The sequence below is a fragment of the Leuresthes tenuis genome, unplaced genomic scaffold (genome assembly GCF_036924035.1).
Source record: "Leuresthes tenuis unplaced genomic scaffold, fLeuTen1.0.hap1 SCAF_12, whole genome shotgun sequence".
NCBI lineage: Eukaryota > Metazoa > Chordata > Actinopteri > Atheriniformes > Atherinopsidae > Leuresthes > Leuresthes tenuis.
Genome location: NW_027325366.1, coordinates 24,571,293 through 24,591,415, shown reverse-complemented (window position 1 = coordinate 24,591,415; position 20,123 = coordinate 24,571,293). Strand labels below are relative to the sequence as shown.

At 38.3% G+C, this 20,123-nt stretch overlaps 1 protein-coding gene across 8 annotated transcripts in view; it reads left to right on the top strand.

Annotated features, from left to right (window-relative positions):
• Nucleotides 1-20,123, top strand: part of map2 (microtubule-associated protein 2) — a 98,448-nt gene that overhangs the window by 37,116 nt on the left and 41,209 nt on the right. For 6 of the 8 annotated variants that reach the window (XM_072397231.1, XM_072397229.1, XM_072397230.1 and 3 more), the window contains exons 2-3: nucleotides 5,904-5,958; nucleotides 16,307-16,449. The gene's annotated coding sequence lies outside the window, so the exon portion shown is untranslated. The remainder of the gene's footprint in view (nucleotides 1-5,903; nucleotides 5,959-16,306; nucleotides 16,450-20,123) is intronic. The other 2 variants (XM_072397224.1, XM_072397225.1) reach the window with 2 other exon arrangements.

Sequence of the window (20,123 nt, the reverse complement as noted above, 5' to 3'; positions counted from 1 at the left end):
TTTGTAGATCATCTTCTCAAGGTTTTTAAACTTCTCTGGTCGAATGTTGAAATCTTTTTTCTCGGCTTCAGCCAACATTTTGTCATATAGTCGCTTGTAGAGGGCCTCAAATTTTTCTTCAGTGTACTTTACATGTGCCTTTTTGTAGAGACGCACGATCAGTGCCCTCAGAAGTATGTCGATAGACATTTTGCATCTTTCTTCCCTTTGTCTTCGGTCCTGTTGACGTTTCTCGTCCAATTTTAAGTCCGCCTCCTGGACTAATGACACCTCCACCAAATCATTGACAGGGGTCAGCTCTGAAGTCTGGTCCTGAAGCACAGACTCATTCACATTGATCATCTCTGATGGCTTCTTGTGATCTTGGGGCTTTTCATTGTTTTTTCCCTGAGATGAGAATATATTGAAGGTGCGCTGCTTCTTTGCTATGTTCTCTTTGAATGAACTGGCAATGACCTCATCTGTAAACGGTGGCGTTAAACACAAGCATGTCTGAGCAATGAGTTGTGGAAAGGTTGTACTGCCACAAAGGTCGTTGTAAATGGTCTTTTCAAGTTTTTTCAGCTTTTCCTGGGGGACGTTAAAATTCAATTTTTCAACTTCTGCCCAGATTCTGTCATACAGACGCTTTTTGAGGGCTTCGGAGTTTTTTTGAGAGCATGCCATCTGTGCATTCTTAAACATGAGCAAAATTAGATCTTCAACGAGTGTTTTCACCAAAATTTTGCATTTTTCCTCTTTTTCTTCTTGGTCCTGCTCTCTTTTCTCCTCAGGTGTAAAAATAGGCTCCACACCAGATTCTACAATGCTCTCCTTGTTAGTGGTTGTCTCATCTTCTCTCAACTGAACATCTCCATCAACGATAGGTTCCTCTTGAGTAAGCAAGGCCACCGACTGAAGCTGAGCCTGTGTTTCTGTGAAGTCCTGCTCTTCTTCCTCGTTTATTGTGGCGAATGATGGACTCTGCTGGACTGGTTTGAATGTTCTTTGAAGCCTCATGCGTTTTTTTGGTTGGCAAACATTACTACAAAAGCTCCTAAATAATTTGCATGTTTTTGCAATCATCCCATCAATCTCTTTGACTGGAGAGACTGACTCTCCTGTGACGCTGCCTGAATTCACTCTTTCAGTCACCACCTCGATGATTGAGTTTGTCAGAGACTCGGCATTCTGGAGGTCCACATCCATTTCCATGACATCTGAGAAAGACTTTGAAACAGTGTCGCCTATTGTGGCCATCACCTCCTCCTTGGTAATGTTGTCTCGGGTTTTAATCGTCTCCTGGATCATATTTGAAATGATTAATATGATATCCAATAGTAGATTTTTGAGGAGATTAGTGGTCTCCTCATCGGGTTTACCAGAGATCAAACTTACATTCTGCTGCTGTGTCAGTTTATCTAAACAGGATTTGATCAATGGTCGAATGTTGTCCTTTAGAGTAACCTCAAAGTTATTTTCATTCTGTGCACTGCTTGTTCCTTCCATGGTGTGCATTCTTCTGGTGATGTTATGGTTATATAGAAAGTTTTTTTGAAAAGTCGGTTTAGATTTCTCAAACACGTGTGTTAGCGCTCTGCTTCCAAACTGCAAAATGACTAAATGTCTGATCATTGAGGGAGTATTTATAACCACTGATCTATTACATCATTCACATCAGAGGAATGATGTCATCAAGTGTCTGATAAGCCCCGCCCCTCCACATAATGATGTTTATTATTATGGTGTTGCTAGGTCACGCAAGACAATCAAAGGAATCATATTCTGTAAGTTCCGCCCCCATCAGATGTCTGTTGATAGAATAAAAAAAAAACTAACACTCCTGAAAGAAAAAAAATTCCAGATTTTTACTTGTCCATTCCAAAACCAAGAAAATTCTTCTTTGTTTCAAATTTAAAATTCACATTAAAATTTAAAATGCATTCTCTGAGTATAGATGGGAGGTCATGCTGGCCCAGAAGCAATCAAACAAGCACAGTTAATTATAACACAATATACTATTTTGAATTAAATGTCATCACAATAATCTACACTCAGTACCCCATTATGACAGCATGAAAATAGAATTTTAGAAATGTTTGCAAATTTATTAAAAAGGAAAAACTGAAACATCACATTGGCATAGGTATTCAGACCCTTTACTTAGAAGTTAGTTGAAACACCTTTAGCAGCAATTACAGCTTTTAGCATTTTTGGGTATGGTGAAACAAGCTTTGCACACCTGGATTTGGGGATTTTCAGCCATTCCTCTTTGCAAATCCTCTCAAGGCTGGATGGGGGCTTCGAGTTTGGGCTTATTCACAGAGATGTCCCTAAGCCACACCTGTGCCTTCCTGGCTATGTGCTTAGGGCCTTTGTCATGTTAGAAGGTGAACCTTTGGCTCAATCTGAGGTCCTGACTGATGTTGAACAGATTTTCATTGAGGATCTCTCTGTACTCAGCTTTCCATCAACCCTGACCAGTCTCCCAGTCACTGCTGCTGAAAAACACCCCCACAGCATGATGCTTCTACCTTTATGTTTCACTGTTTGGATGGTATTGGGCAGACAATGAGCTGCACCTGGTTGCTTTCAGACATAATGTTTAGAACTGAAGCGAAACAGTTCAATCTTGGTTTCATCAGACCAGAGAATCTTGTTTCTCACAATCTGAGAGTCCTTCAGGTGCTCTTTGGTAAACTCCATGTGAGCTTTCATGTGTTTTGCACTGAGTGGGGGCTTTCGTCTAGCCACTCTGCCATAAAAGCCAGATTGGTGGAGGGCTGCAGCGATGGTTGTCCTGCTGAAATTTTGTTCCATTTCTACACAGTATCTCTGGAGCTCAGTCAGAGTGACCATTGGGTTCTTGGTCACTTCTCTTATTAAGGTTCTTCTACATCAATTGCTCAGTTTTGTCTTTCAACCCACTCCTGGTAGAGTCTTAGTTGTGCCCAACAAAAATAATTGTTCAGGCTACTGTGCTCTTGGGATCCTTCAGCGCAGCAGAACATTTTCTGTAGCCTTCCCCAGATCTCTGGCCTTGCAACAATCCTATTTATGAGCTCTGCAGGCAGTTCATTTGCCCTCATAGCTTGTCTTTTGCTCTGATATGCATTGTCACCTGTGAGGCCTTTTATAGTGAGGTGTATGCCTTACCAAATCATGGCCAATAAATTTAATTTGCCACAGGTAGACTCCAGTCAAGTTGTGGAAACATCTCAGCAATGATCAAGAGAAATGGGAGGCATCTCAGTAGCTTTTTTAAATGTTGTTTCAAAGGATCTGAATACTTGTGCCAATGTGATATCATAGTTTTTCATTTTTTTCTGTTCCATGTATATAAAATCTTCATGGTATTTATTTATTTAGTTTATGAACTCCTCATCAGTTTCTGTCAGCCAAAGTCAGACTCTGTGTGTGGCAGTTACTGGCTATCTGGCTGATTTTGTCCTCAGCACAACCCTCCATTTCCTTTCTTGTAGGCTGTGTGTGGTTGTCTGGCTTTTGCCATGATGGTAAATTATAGTTATTACACAGCTGAGATGCCTCACAACCTCTAGTTAAAGATGCATACATTTCGGGGGCTTTTGTGGGGAAGAAAGCAGACAAGACATCCAACAAGTAGCCTTCTGTGAGAGTGCCCTCAGCAAATGTTCACGTCTTTTTTAGAGCATAGCAGTAAATAAAGTTTTATTTTGAGTCCCCTGCTGAGATTCCTACGCATTTATTTTTATTCATCCTAGCTGAAAGAACTTACATTGGTTTCAATTTCACCCAATTTGAACTCAGATACAAAGACAAGAGATAAACATGTATGAAACATTCTGTATGAAACCAACTGAGCAAAAGTCTTGCATCACCCTTCATTTGTTGATATTTTGCTTTCAAGAAGCCAGATTTTCTTGTAATCTTTTAAAGTACACTTGAACAATAGTTCTTTGTATTTTGTCAGGATGAGAAATAGACAAAAATGGAGACATGGCAGGCCTGACAGAGAACGCACTGTTCACTGAAGCCTCATCAGAAATGGTCTCCACTGCACTGGATTGGCGACATGCCCAGGGTGTACCCCGCCTCACGCCCCATGACAGCTGGGATAGGCTCCAGACCCCCTGCAACACTGAGTTGGATTGAGCAAGTGTAGAAAATGAATGGATGTATGAAGCAAAGGTCATTTTTCTAACATTTAACTGAGCTGAGGGGTTGGTCATGAGATGTGTCATGTGTGGAATCCCACTTTTTTGTCAAACTTCTTTTGATTAGATTAACATCAGCTTTTTAATAACAGTGAGACACGAAAAAGGCTGTGCAGGACGCCTTATTGAGTTCCTGTCAGAAGAGAACTGCAAAGGCCAGTGCAGGCACAGTAAAAGAGATTACCACCAAGTCATCATGAAGAGTGCGGGGTGTTGATGGTGGCTCACATTTCCAATAGCTAGTTCATACACCGGCAAGAGACTGCATTAAAAGGACATGCTTTTATATATATGTTGTTTGTCAATGACTTTGGACTAAGAAGATTAGAAAAAGTGCTGGAGCCATTTTCCATTAAGTGTAAAAACGTAAGTGATGCAAGTCTCCCTGCAAGTGAACAGAGATAATCATGATGGCAATTCAAACAGACACTGTGTGACAATGGAGAAAAAATAAACCTCTTGTGTTTCTGTCCTGTTGAGCCTTTGTTTTGGCCAGATGCACACTGACATTAGTCAGATGATTTTTATTGCTTATTATTTTGACTGTGGATGTTACATTTTTTTATTTCTGTAATAGCTTCATGCTTGTAGTGTATAACTTTGGCATGTTCTCTGATTCTGTAGTTCTTCCTCCCTAGAAATTCTTGTTTCAGCCTTGTGGAGTTAGTAGATAGCCGGATATGTTCAGAAAATAACACTGTGTACACACACAGTCCACCAGTATCATCTTGGAGTCCATATTTGGAGCCATGTAGATGATTGGCATCGACAGAAATAATTATTCTGGGCATATGCAACAACAACATCCAATCATAGCCTTCAGAATCCCCTCTCATGAAGACAGTTCCCTCACATGAACTGTACTGGGTTCTTACATAATCATGGTTACTCAAAGTCTAATGCCTTGGAGTTCACAGCAAATGCAGCAAAAAGGCTGCTGTTTGCTGCATTTCTGGCAAAATGTGTCTATCTACCTCACCAAGCATATTGCCGAGCTTAGAAGTTTTCCATAATTATTGCTCCATAAAAGGTTCTTCACAAGATCTAGAAAAGCACAATTAAATCAACAAATGCAGCTATTTGTTTGACAGATAATCGCAAACTAGATTTTCATGATTGCGACAGCCCTCTGCTACCACAGTAGGCTCACAGTATCTATGTGTACTGGTATGCTCACATTGTGGCTGTTAGGCTAAAGTCAATTAGTGTGTGTCTGCTCTTGTCAGCAACTGTGTATCTGATGAATGCCCTTACATGTTGTGTTTATCCTTTCATGAGCATTTACACTGTGCATGTGTGTGCATGAAAGAGAAAGGAGGGAGCAGCAGGGAAGTGAATATACCTGTTAGTCTTAGTGGCTGCAGTCCAATTAACACAGCACATGTACATTCTAACAGATGAGTTTTGTTGTCTGTCTGTTTTTTTTCTCTCTTTTTCTCCCTTTTCTCTGGTTACTTACAGCACAGGGCTTCTTTCTGTCCTTAGCTGACTGCAAACCACTGTTGGTCAGACTTTCTGATGTCAGCTAATGTCTACTATTTTCTCACCTGTGCCAACCACCCTTTTACTATCATAGAAACACTGATTGTTTGTGTATGCTGACTGAGGTGCCACCTGCCACTGCACTCCCAAAGTACTGGCAGCCAAGTCTAATCTCTCCTTTTCTCTCCCCTTTTTTTTCTCCCCCTCCCTTCTGGTCTCCCACCTTCTCCTCATTCCTCCTTTCAGTTCTCGGATGTCATTCTTTTCTCTGAGAGTCGCAAGCATCATTTCATCTGGCCAGGTGAGTCGCTCCCCCTCTCTCTTTGTTTTGTTGTCTGTTTCTCCTTCCACTCTCCTTACTGCATACACCTTTGGGTGCTGCTGCAAAGATGCTGCGTCATTGTGCATATAAGCACCGTTGTTTTCTCAGTATAGCACCAGTAGCACAAAAACACCCATATATTTCTCTCTCTGTTGTGCAGGAATGTGCATTTGTGCACTTGAATGCATGAATGCGTTGTTCTGATGAAGAACCTAGGAGCAAATGCTGATACACCGGCTGTTGTGGTTTGTGTGTGTGGACATGTCTAGACAGTACCAGAGAGGAATTATTCTGGGCAGCATCACATCAGAGTGGAAAGTCATATTATCCCCACTAAATGATTACATAGTTTGTCCAAATGCATATTTGGTGTCAGTTCTGATCACCTCTCTGCCAAAATAAAGTGACAAATCAAAAGAATATATTAATTGTCTCACATTCCATCTTGACAAAGATGACCTCACCAACCTCAGATTATTTTGATCTATTATGTTTTATGGATGAGGCAGCATAAACTAGCTGGGTTGTTGAGTAATTGCTACATACAGTTTACCCATAATGGCTATTTAGCACTTGAGATGGATGCAACTACAGTTTTCATTTGAAGTAAATACCAACACATTTACATCAAACATCAATTATTTAACATGCTCTTCATGGAGCTGAGTTGCTTTGATGTCAAAGTAAGTCAAGTAGATAGTGTGCTTTGGCATGTAAATGTGATGTAGAAGACAAGAACATTTAAATATCTGTACTATGCCAATATTAACAACCTTGGAAAGGATTCTACTTTAAACTGAGTGTGGAACATGACCAAGTGCAGCTTTTTTAGGGTGTTCTGATGACACTCGATTAAGCGTAGGTTGAAAACACCTCAGGGTTTTCCTACATTAAATTTAGACAACAAAGATTTATAAAAGAAAAGAGGCCTGAATACAGGGTAACTCCACAAACACAATAATCTCTTTTTTCAATAGTTTTCTCATCACAATGGAAGCTTTTTATCATAACTTTTTATTCAAATTAGCCACAGGTGACGGCATCTTTTTTTGTTTGAGTTTCACAGGTCTGACATACAAACATTATGAAGTAGCACGGTGATGTTTGTCAGTTAAACACAATGAGAGTATTTGATGTGAAAGCTTGTGAGCATTCCCTCCGTCTCACTCCTGCTGACTTCATGAGGGAAACTGTTAGTGGCATTTCCCAGCAGGTTGGTTTGACCTTCTCCTGTTTGTTTAGCCTCTACTTCCTTGTTTGCCCCTCACCCTCCACAACACAAGCTTGTTGCAGGTAATCCTGACCAGGTCATGCCCCACTTTGATTATTACAAGCAAAATGGAAATGTAACACATCAAATGTTTGGAGGGACATTTTCCCATAACTTTAGTTTTTATTTATCCAGTTATTACTGGCCTATTCAGCAAACACATTTCTGTGCACATGTAAAAAAAAACACTCCACTTGTATCTTAAGAAATTGACATTGCTATGCTAAGCTCTTGTGAAAATGATCACTGGAACTGCATAACAGAACAAAGCCCTTTTGGATGTGTGTGATTCAGCTCAGCAGTAGATTAATTGATTAATCAAACACTAACAACGAATCTGACCACCACCACTAACTAGTATTTTGGCTTATAACCTTATGATTCTGCACATTTCTTTGGACTGTCTGTTGATCTTCAACCAATTTTTATTCGAGAAGTGGGTTTCCAAGACATGTCATGGCTGCATTTTAACTCCAAGAATTTAGCGATCAAGTTTTAAACATCAAGATGAAACTGCACCTTCCTCAGATGAGCAACAAAAGAGAAAACAATGGGGTAATGTTTTAGAAAGTAATAGACCTGTTTTGTGATAGAAGGCCTTGTAATGGTTATTTCTTGTTTCCCATCCTTTATGATGTTTGAAAGTTACAAACTGGAATATTGCTTTTAATCAACAGGTTTGATTAGCTTTCACATAATAAAGCTAATAAAAGGTCATTTAGAACCAGTATGTTATTCACTGATGGTTTCTGAGAGAGAGACATGGAGGGAGAAAGTAACGTTCATATTGTCAGCTACTGCAGCAGTGATGTAATGGCCCAGACTCCCACCACTCCTCAGGCTAGACTCTTTTATTTTCCATCTTTCCTAGTCTCTCTCTTCTTGTCTATCCCTCCTCTGCATCTTTCCATCTTCTTCTCTCCGGTTTCATTTTGATCTCACTCAGCTACCAGGCTGTCTTTGTGTTTCCTTTTTTGGTCTTATGTTGTCAGGGTCCTTATGCGTACTGGTGTCAACAAAAAAACATTACAAAAATTCACACACTTGAAAGGACACTCTTTTGAGCTCAAATTAATGCATATCTGTAGCCTTCTCTCCATGAGCTTCGTTGACATCCACAAATTGTTGAGAGAAATCTAGAAATCAACAGTTCCTTGCTGAAATTCATGGAAGAATTTCTAATTTTACATCTAATTTTCTTAAAACTTGAGTCATAGTATGCTGTTAAGAATAAAGGTCTGGGTTTTGCTGTAGTAAGTCATCTACATGTAGATTTTACATTTTGGTATCACCATTTGTTTTTTGTTTTTTCCATTCATCAACTTATAGTAATGGTTAGAAACATTAAAGTGGCAGAATATCACTAGTTACTTGTATACTGTACAAGTACTAGTACTAGTATACTAGTTACTTGTATACTGTAGTGTAGAGCATCATCCATGTGACACAAAAGGACTACTGAACCGTGGATGGTAAAATATGTAACCCCTAACCAGGTGTATTTTTTAACCCCTAACCAAGTAAGGCCCAATTATAATCATTTCCAAGACAGAGCAAAATAGAGGTGTGAAAGGACTGTGGAAATGATGTTTGGGTTGGGTCTTGGCAGATTAAAGCTTCCCTCAACACCATCTTACCTCCTTATAAGTATTCATGGCCAAAATAAACACACTTGAATGTAGACGTCATAACGTATATTAGGCTGAGGACGTCAGGACTGACATAACGCGTCAAAAGTCGACGTGGGAAAAAGTAAGCTGCTTCTTTCTATTTAGATCAAGCTTTTTAAAACTCAATAGCAGGAATATACACTCTGATATGTGACTTTCCCAAAGATTAAAGGTGGGGTATTTGCATTCACTCCCCCCCACACGCATACATGCAGTCTTACCTTTTCAATAGATCATAGCACCCAGTAATTCTGAGGGAGAACAGGTTAATGAGAAGAGGGTTGATAAATGTGAGGCTAATAGAGAAGACTAATCACTTTCCCCTGCTGAGGAAATTTAGTGGAATAGCACAGATTTTTTTTCATTTTAAGGATCAATTGCATTCAATATTGCGTTTAATATTAGCAAGCTGTCATATGAACATAATTGGGTAGCTTGAAATAAATTAAGGAATTTTCATGTGGGAAAAGCTGGGAGACGAGCTCTTCAGCACAAGTACTTGCCATTAAATGTTATTGCATGTATGCAATGGCAGTGCAACAAGCGATACAATCAACAATCTGGCTTTGTGCTTATTGTCATATACAAAAACTTTGGAGAACTTACTGTGCTGACCTTAGGATGGCACTGGTGGAAATGTCACAACAGTTCATCCCGAGGGTAAAATCTATGTGATGAACCAATATCTTGGCAATCTTTCCAGTGTCTGAAGCAATATTTCAGAACAGAATAATAAAATGTCAACCTCATTAGGACCAGGATTAGCCATGAAATTCACAGCTATCTTCTCCATAGTAATTTCTGACCAAAATTGTCACCCTTTGAATCTTTAAAGGGGCTCCATGGTTATAAAAGCAGGTTGAACCACAGTCCAGTCCAAAATAGCTGTCCTGACACTGCAGGACTAAAGGCCTTAGCTTATGGGTCACACTGTCATTAAAAATGAAAGCTTTACATAACCAATTGATTCACCATAAAACTTTCTAGGAGCTTACCTTACAGCATTACTGAATAATCCATAGCTTGAAACATCTTTTTCAGAGTTCTCAAAGAATCAGCATATTCACACTTCACATAGGCCCATTCACAAAACATGAGGTGCATTTTTGTTGAAGGGGTAAAGCTTGGTCACTTGAAACAAACTCACACACACACATGCACAAATGCACCAACCCCTCCAGATTGCATAAAATGCAGACTGACAGGTCACTGCTGGATGCGCAGTCTCAGGAGACAGAACAAAGCACTTTCTCTGTGTGTGTAAGCTAAAATCAGTGTGTGTGTGTTTGTAGGATCAGGTAGTGTGATCAGACTGTGTATGTGTGTAAGTGGGTGCAACGTTGCATAAGGAAAGAGCAGAAGCCATTTCACACTGGGGAAGATGAAGGTTGCTTTAAAAGATGTTTCTGAAACTCTTTGTAGATAATGTGTTTATGCACATGTGCTGTCATAGGGGGCTCACATTTGTACAGTAGTTATTAAATACATCACACCATGATGACAACAGAACACTTTTTCTCATTTTTAGTTTGCTTGAAATGAGGACAGTAACTGAATTTACTCACCTAAATTTTCTAAAAGCTAGACACAATTCTAAAGTAATTAATGTTAGAGTAGGTACCAAATAAAGATAGAAGTATGATCTCAGCTATTTGGAGTACAAGTTGTCAGTTTCTGTGTCTTCTGGACATGTAAATAAGTAGCTTGAGCAAATTACGGTTTGTTTACAGTACATTTTTCAATTGGCAGACAATAGAAACTCAGCAACTGTGGTGATATTGATGTGTGATCATGTGGACAGTGGAGGTCTGACAGACAATTCCTCTGTTAGAAATAAGCATGTATAACGTCAACAGACGTATCAATGGCTCTCAGCTTCGATAGCCATTCAAGACGTGACTGGGAGCCATTGGATAGCGAACTGCGACTCTCTGACCTTGGCCCACATTCCCTCTTCAGGGGAACAAACAAAAAACAAAACTTCTGTCCTTTCATGTAACTGTCTGAAGGCAAAAGCATCCTGTAATCGTTCTAGTCTAACTCAAAAGTTAAGTCTGGCAGTGACATTTAGAAACAGTGCAATTATTAAATAGAAAATAGCTACATTTTTTGGGGGAGAATACCAAACATCCTGATCCTTTGACCGTGGAGCAGGATGCAAACAGCTGACCACACAAAACCAACTCGCCTCATCAGAGTTCACACAGTATGAGAGCACACACACAAGTCAAGCACCAGTTACCAGTGATCACATACAAGTAGATAGATTCTTAACTGATTACTAATAATAGATTGGAATACTGTTTTAATAAATGCGTGCCATGTTTTATTTTTAAAAAGAAAAAACTACAGAACGTTGGACAAGGCAGTCAGAATTAAAGCAGCAGGCACGGCAGTCCAAGAAACGATTGATTAATTAACATTTAATGATGGCATTACTTGAAAAATTGTGAAAAATGGCAAAATATCCCACCCATGAGATCAACTTAAGTCCATGCTGTCATCCAGGTGGAATTACTTTGCAAAAGTCTTGATTTTCTGCACTAACTTCAGCTTAGTGTCTGTCATTTTGTGGTGATTAGCTCCAACTTTGCCAGAAGAGATCATCTTAAAAACTGCATAGCTAATGAGTTTGTAATGATGTTCTCCTCACTGTCTGCTGCTATCGTGAGCGGCAGACTAGCTGGCTAATCTCTATTCTTTGGAGCATCTCTCTAGTTCTACTGAAAAGCCTTCAGGTAGCTTGTTATTCGAGGCCCCCAGCAGGTGTAGCTTGTCATATAGCTTGTAGTCATGTAGCTGAGTGATATGCTCTTCTTTGACAGCAGGTGCTGGGGTTTTAGCTGGGAAGATTGTTTCTTAAAAATATGAATAAAATAAAATAAAAACACTTTGAGTGAGTCAGAGAAGGCGGTAGAGTTACCAGAATATTTCTACCCGCTATCCAAGAGCACACTATACATGAACTCACTGAGAGTCACGGCAAGTGAAAAGATTCCCATTAAAAAAGAAAATCCAGTTAGATTTGATTTATATTGACCACATTATGTTTTGTAATGTAATAAATGTATGCTGTATAAGTGATTATGCTCAATGAGGTGTTATAATGTGTCAAATGAGGTTTCTGTCAGTCATGGCTGGTTTTTGTGCTCCAACCAAACTTAGTAGGTTTTCACACTTACTACTTTAAAATAAAGTCATTCCTATAGTTGACTACATGACTGTAACTCAAGAGCTTTCTTGACATGGCTATTTCTTTCTCCTTACTGACGTCATTCTTCACTGTTTTAATTGTATTCACATATTCCTGTTTCTTTCTATCTTTTTTTTCTCTCAGTTAATCATGAGACATTTCTATTCAAGGCATTTCATTAGCATTTTTATTGGAAACTCTTGGCTGGACTTAATTAAAGTTGGATGTATCATGAAGGGCAGCCTGGTTTATCATGGGCCTCCTTGTACAGATGTGTACAAGTGTTTTTTCTGCCAATATAAAGTTGTAATCGATCATTTTTTTCCATAACATGTTTGCATTCCTGTAACACAAACGAAAACCCGAAACAGCTTTTACCCCTGAGTTGTGATTGCATCATTAAGTACAAAGTATCAAAGGCGTGTCCACTGCCTGAGATGTTTAGTTTCCCGGTGTAATATATGCTGCTTGTGAACCAACCTGCATTTTAACAAAGAACGTGGAGGCCTGTCCAAGGCCCTCGCCTGATGTATGACTCACATGTGACCTGCAGCTGTTGTAGAGCTGGAGCAAGGAATAAAAATGTGTTTTCTACTGTGAAATGGCTGACTTTTATTTCACTCCAGCCACTCTTATCCTTCTATTTTGTGAAGAGTATGACAACAGAATAAAGTGAGTCATGACAGTGCTGAATAACAGTGAAAGCTTGACTAACATTGTCAGACTTGTTGCACTGACTCTTGAGATTATATTTATAAGTCATTCAATCAGGCTTTTTAAAATAGAAAAACAATGTTCTTTATTAGTTTTTGTTAGTTTGTGGTGATAACTAAGGGTGTATTTTACCAACCTGACATATAAGGAGGGTAGTTGGATGATTTATTATGCTGTTCTATATGAACACCCAAGCATGTGAGAACTAGACATCCAATAACTCTGAGATCATCCAATAATACTGATAAATGGCAGATATTTTAAAAGTTAGTTAAATAGTTATTTGAAATATTAAATGAACAAATGTTATTTTTTATGAGCTCTGTCACTTTATCCAAATTTTGAAAGTTACATACATTTTGCATTTTTTATGTACATCTGTTCAACTACCGTGGTCATATTCACTGATTCAAACATAAATGTTGTTGATGGATTCTGGTTTTTGACTATTCTTTTTTTTAAAGGTGTAGCTGGAGCCTGATCATCAGTATCAGGCTTCTACTCACCTTTTTTTTAAATCAACGTATTAGCATCTCCTGTGTCAACTCTTTTATCTCATCCACAGCTCCTACTTCCCATTTTTATTCAGTGTGATATAAGAACATTGAGGCACATCTTGTTATACGGTGAAGAAAATGCTCTTGTCGCTGCTGACTCACCCAGTCGCCCTCGTCAGCATGGAAACTTTATGCTAATAAATATACATAATACAGTGCATTCTGTAATATTATTACAGAAGCATTGATAGCTGTGGATATTGGTAGAGGTAAGAGCTGTCTGGTTTTTCATTCTTGTAACATTATAGTTGTTGAGAAAATGCAGTATAATCATCTATCCGTTCAGCTGTCATTATTCTGTTGCTTAGTGACAGTCAAGTTAAGATTTTGTTACTGTTTGTTAAGGTACTGTTAAGGGAACTTGTTTCTTGATGGAGATCCTGTAAATTTTTCTCTGCAACTTTCCATAAAAGGCTGATACCACTCTTCGTCATCGAGTAAGAAGCTATAGCCAGCAGATAGTAAGCTTAACTACAGACCTTACAGATGTTATTTTTCTTTTGCTTTAACCGAGAACTAGTACACATAATATTAGAAAGGATAGATAAGTTATAAAGATGATATGTCAATTGGCCCACTACATTAATTTGTGCCCATGTTTTTTTATGGTTTATGTCATCTTGGTTACTGTAAAGTTGACATAACAAAGACTTCTACAAAATCAGTGTTGAATACCTTGTTGAATGTAGTGTTTGCCATTACAGTACAGCCTCTAGTCCCAATGTTTATGCATTAGATTAGGTGATTACCTGTTGACATACAGTGTTAATTAGAAGATGAGATAGCACCCACATTTTGAAACCTAATGATGTCGTAGATCACTTATGTCTTCTGTCACGTCGCAGCTGCGTTAGAGGAGGGCTTCACCGATTTCAAGGTTGGCAGTTTGATCTCCAGCCCCTCCACATGTCCAAATATCTTTGGGAAAGATACTGAGCCAGACACTTCCCAAGGGAGTGCTCATCGGTGTGTGAGTGTGTTTATGATTTAGAAAAAGTGCTGCAAGGATTTAAGGAGGAGTGCTGTATGAATGTGTGTGAGTTGATGACTGGTTGTAAAACATTCTGTGGGACTTAGCCAAGGTTAAAAGCTATAGCAGCTTTTAACCTTGGCTCAGTGTGGCTAAGTGAGTGTGGACCATGTATGATTTATAACACTTGAACATGTTCTTGGTTTGTTATATCACCTAATTCAGTCCTTAGTTTGAACATAAACAGATAAACATAACAGAAGATGTTCACTGGCTATTAAGAAACACAATGCTTACGTGTACGTATGATAACCAAAGTGACAGGAAGCTGAGGAGAAATTTAAAAGGTTCAAATAGGACTGGTGGGATTTTTATCAGAAAATATGAAAATTAAACAGAAAGCTGAGAGCAAAGGGACAAATGGTGTTGAAATGTTTCATTAGTGTTCCGCATCACCTTTTGTTTAAAAAAAGGAATGAATGAATACGTATCGGAACACGTGACTTGTGTTTTCAGAACCAGTACAGAGTGTTCGAAAGACCTTCATATATCATCATGACAAAGATTTTTTTGCAGTGCCAGTGTTTATTTATTAGTGTTATGACCATCATGACTAATGTAGAGCCTGTCATAGAGAGATTAGTAGATGGACAATTCTCCCACATAAGAGCAGCACCCACAGATTGAGGGAGAAGCAAAGCAGCAAAAACAAATATTCTATTTATCAATGTGTTTTAGAACTACTGTACTAGTTAGACATACAAAAGTTTGAGATGTGTTTCTACAGTACATTATTTGTTGTGCATGCCTCTTAGAGTGGTTTGTTACTCATGAGCAAGTGAGAAACTCATTAACATTATCATCTTTTTAATCTAATTATTTTAAGTTGAAAATTATATGTTGATCTACTTTTTGCTGCACTTTAATGGAAAACTAAAGTACTTTTAAACATCAGCAACATACCTCTTAAACCTCCTAGCCACAGCTCCACCACCGAAAGTTAATTATTTTTTGCTCATGAGCAGGCAACACCATCATCGATTCTTGTTTAGTCATCTCAACAGCTTGTTTAGGTTTAGGAAAATATAAAAATCATGCTTAGGTCATGTAACAAAAGGTAGGTTTAGGAAAAGATTGTGGACGCGTTCAAGATACATTGCTTTAGAACTTTAATCCATAAAACGGGCAACAAGTTGTGTTTTGTTGACAGACACGGCTTGGTTTCTGTAGATTAAGATCTAATGTAGAATAAGAAAAGAAAAGAAATGTGAGAAAAAAGTGAGAAAAAAACAAAACATAAGATAACGTGTTGTCTATAACTTGATAACTTGAGGTAAATCTATCAGTGAGGTGTTTAACTGAAATTGTAGTTTATGATGCTACAGTAGCTTGTCTAAATTTATGTAAATACTGTTCCGGTTTTGTTTGTCCATGAAATGAAGTGATTTGTGTGCATAGCTTATGAGTTCATATTTAAATGATTGCCACTGCGAACGGTCATTTATTACACTCACCAGTTTTACTGTGTATTCGATTTAATACAACTGGGGTTTAAACAACTGCTCTGAAATCATAATCTACCTCATCAAGTTGAGAGTGTTTTAGAACTGTTTGAAGAAGTTCTCGATGTTTTTTGTTTTGCTGCATTCCTTGCGGGTAGGATATCTTTGGCTGTTATATTCCACCGATTTTAGCTGCCTACTGCATGTTTAGTAATGAATTATTGTCCCATACATTATTTAATGGTGCCTTAAGCTGAGGAGGTGACATGTTAATTAATTTCTTACTTTACTCTTCTTTTTTTTGTATGACTGCCAAAGAATTTCAAAGCATTATCTTTCCATGTTATGTCCTGCTGCTCTCCAGAGAAGCAAATCAGGGCTGTTAGGATAGACAAATGCAGGTTATGTAATAATTCAGGAAAGTATTGATCCTCTTTTTCTTAATTAACAGGTTCAACTAGGACACTGTCTCCCTTGGCTTTACTACTGAGAGTATTCTTCTGACAATCTTTACATCAACTTTGTGATAATTTGGGAGAGGACTGATTCTTTGACTCCAACTTGACTCACCAAAGGCCCAGACAACCTAAAGAGGTAAAAAAAAACATGTATGTGTATATGCATGTGTTAGCAGATCTGTTGACTGCATTCTAGTAATAGAAAACCTGTGTTGCTTCTTCCCATTGATTGCTGTCAACATGACGATATGAGAGATATGTTAACTTCTCACCATTTTGAAAAGCAACATATATATTGTACATTAGAGTTGCTCATAGCACCAGCAATGCGTCTTTGCAGCAATACTTGAATGAAGCCAAAACCTTATTTAGCACAAACATAATCCTGTTCAGACTCACATGTATGTGTCCCAAACCTTTGAGATGTGATGAATATCTGCCAGAGAGAGAAAAATCCCCAACAACATTTACAGTGAGAGAACAGAGAGACAAAAAGAATGGCTGCTACCTCCACAGATGAAATGACTCTGTGGGTGGAAGTACATGTGAGTGCAGGCTGCTAGAAGCTATGAGTGGGAAGTGGGTACTGAGTGGGAAGAGAAGAGCTGCTTTAGTGAGACAATCAGCACCAAGACCCACTGAAAGACAGTCACGCTTTCATGGCTGCTGTGTTTTCTGTGCTTGCAGAAAGAGAGTTACAGGTATTGAGGTCAGTTATTGCCGGTAGAGAAGAGCATCTATATGACGATCAGTAAATGTTTTATCTCTTCCCATTCTTCTTTTGCAAAATGATGATAAATCTGGTAACAAAACCGCATTGAATAACAATAACTATTTATATATATATATTTTTTTCCATTACATCTTATATACAATCAAATTTAACTTTGATGAGCCAAGAACAGTTTTCAAAGAAAACTGGTGCTTAGTACCCCTCCCATGTGCTTCTTCTTTTACGTTGTGGCACAAAACATTGGTGCTTCCAAAATCATTTTTGTCACATGACAAAAAAAGTGCATGGTTGTTAAGATACAGAGAGGGATTGTGTGTGTGTTCACAAGCATTTTTCTATTTTTGATAACTTTATAAAGTCTTCCAAGACTTGCTAACTGACACAAAAAATACAGTCACATTTTGTAAAAAGATATTTATTATGAGTCTAGAAGCATGTGCACCATGGATATTTCCTACTCTTTTCACAAAAAAAAAAGGATTTTCAGTGTATTGAAAATAATTTGGTGAACATGGGTCAAGTTTTCTTTGTTTGTTCAGCGTGAATTTAAAAATCTAAAACAATGAACAGGAAAGTGGAACAGGAAAGGGAACTTATGATGACAGTACATTTAATATGTCACAGCTGAAGGTATGCCTATTTAGGTTTTATAAAAGTACAAGATTAGTAAGCTAATTCAATTTGGCTTCTGAACAAAGGCCATTTGGTCACATGGCCATAAAAAGGTCATGCATTCAAGTGTTTGAGATAAAGTTTTGGTGTGAAGGAGAACGGATTGCTTCATAAAAACCTTTAGCTTCTCAGAGACCAGCTCAAAGTGGGCTTTTGAGTTAAGCCTTTATGCGCTGGAAGCAGCAATAGCTGATGCAGAGAGCAAATGTCCCAATGACATTCAGAAGTAATATGAATGAGCCAATGTGAGATAATAAGGCAATAGGCAGTGAAATTTTAGATCATTACTTTTCTCACTGTTTGGTTGAGTTTAGGCAACAACACCTTTTTCAGTTTGGGAAATAATATTACTCAGTAAAGATTAGCAAAAAGATGCTTTTTAAGATGCGAGATGGTGCCTACTCGACCCGTCAAAACACAAGATGGTGCAATTATTTAAAGTGTTGCAAAAAAAACAAACAACAAATGCTTAAAAGTGAAACAACCTATTTGGAAACGTGTAGTTAGGTTTGTGTATGTAAGTTTGTGCATGCATATTGTTGTTCCGGACACTTATTCTAGTGCTATTCTCTGTGCAGTGGTGACATTTTCTCAGTAGTGACACCTACTGTGCAGGAAGACCGTTATGGGTCTATGATGAGGTCATAATTCGCTTGTGCAATGACCATTGCGGCAAGCATAGTTGCAGCTTTATAGTATGACACAAAACAACTTCTTGTGATGCACTGAATCACCTACTATTGGCTTATCTTGGACTCCTAACAAATCTCAGGATAGAGTTGGACAGTATACACAAAATATATCATTATCACAATATTAATATTGTACAGGTGTATTCATGAAGAAAAGTGATAATTCCTTTAAGCATGTAGAATACATGTGACCTTGCTTTCGAGCGAGAGCCTGCCTGCACACATCCTGAGTCACTTCGAGAGTCTAACGTTTGAACAATAGAGTATATGAGCACATACACAATCCTACTTAGAGACACGAGAACTTGCATTGCATTCTCTGAATCTCTGGCTCCTGCAGCAATATGGCCCTCAGAGGAGTGCACTGCATTGCTGCATCTGTGTGACTCTCTCACACACACACAGACAGTGGGGTGGCTGCATGTAAAGTGCTCAAATCGTAGGAGGGAGATGAGGCGATGGGAGAGCGCAGTGAGGAGAGGGCTGAAGCCTGATGAAAGGCGGAGGAGTGAGTGGGAGGAGGAACAGTGTTGGTAGGAGGAAGAGGAGGAAAAAAAAATAACAGGTGGGAGGAAGATATCGAAAGTGCTAAGAAATCAGACAACGCAAGAAAGGAAGTAGATAAGAGCCATGGAAATGAAAAATAGACTGCTTAATTAGCTTGGTGGTTGCATTGTCTGGCAAGAATGTTTATGGCTGATGTGCTTACAGAGAGTTTATCAGTCTTGTTTCATCTCTTGAAGCTGGACACACGTTGTAGAACATTCATGAAATACTAGAAATACTGAAATATATATATATATAGCTGATAAATAGCTAATAGCTGATAAATAGCTGAAATACTTGAAAACAGTTTTTGAAATGACTGAAACTAGAATACTAAAATGTACAGCTTGAAAGAATTTTCAGGGAACTTTGAAGAACTGCGTGATGAGACTGTTAGACTTTGCTTTACTAATTGCTGTAATTATATTGAGGGGACGCTATGCAGGGACAGCCTGTAATTAACACTGAACCTACTGATGACTTGTGAAGCAAAAATAATTTATGCTGGTTCATAAAAACTCCAAAACAGTATAAAATAGCCCTTTAAAAGGGAACTTACACTACAATTAGCATATTTTAAAAGGAGTCACCAAGGTACAAAGCAGTTTTACAACTTTTTACAATGTCTTGTTGACAGATAACGTTAAGAGATTGAAAATCAATCAAAAGTTTACATTTTTTAATTTTTTTTTTTGTTCATTAACCAATGAAAGGAACAGATCCTTTCAGCCTCTGAAAAAACATACAATTCCACTTTACCAAGCTCGTCTTGCTATGTGAGGTATGACAAGTGCAGACCAAATCAAAATTTAAAACTTCCCAGTCTCTAAATGGACAGCCCACATTACACATTCAGCATTCCACAGAGGGCCAAGTGATAAAGCAATTGTATGTATGTGTGTGTTTTTTTGACCCAGCTTTTAGTGGTGTGTCTTTGCAGCAGTTCTTCTATTTAAAACAGCTCTGCCATTTTGCATGGATTGGGTTTTAAAGCGAAAATACAGATGGGAAAAGTGCTACTATATTGTTATACTATTTTTAATTAAATGAAGTTTTCAGCTTTTACGACATACGACACAAAATCATAAATGCAACAGAATACAACAGAATACATAAACTTAATTTATTAATACAAATCAGGAACAACATAAAAAAGGGTAATATCAT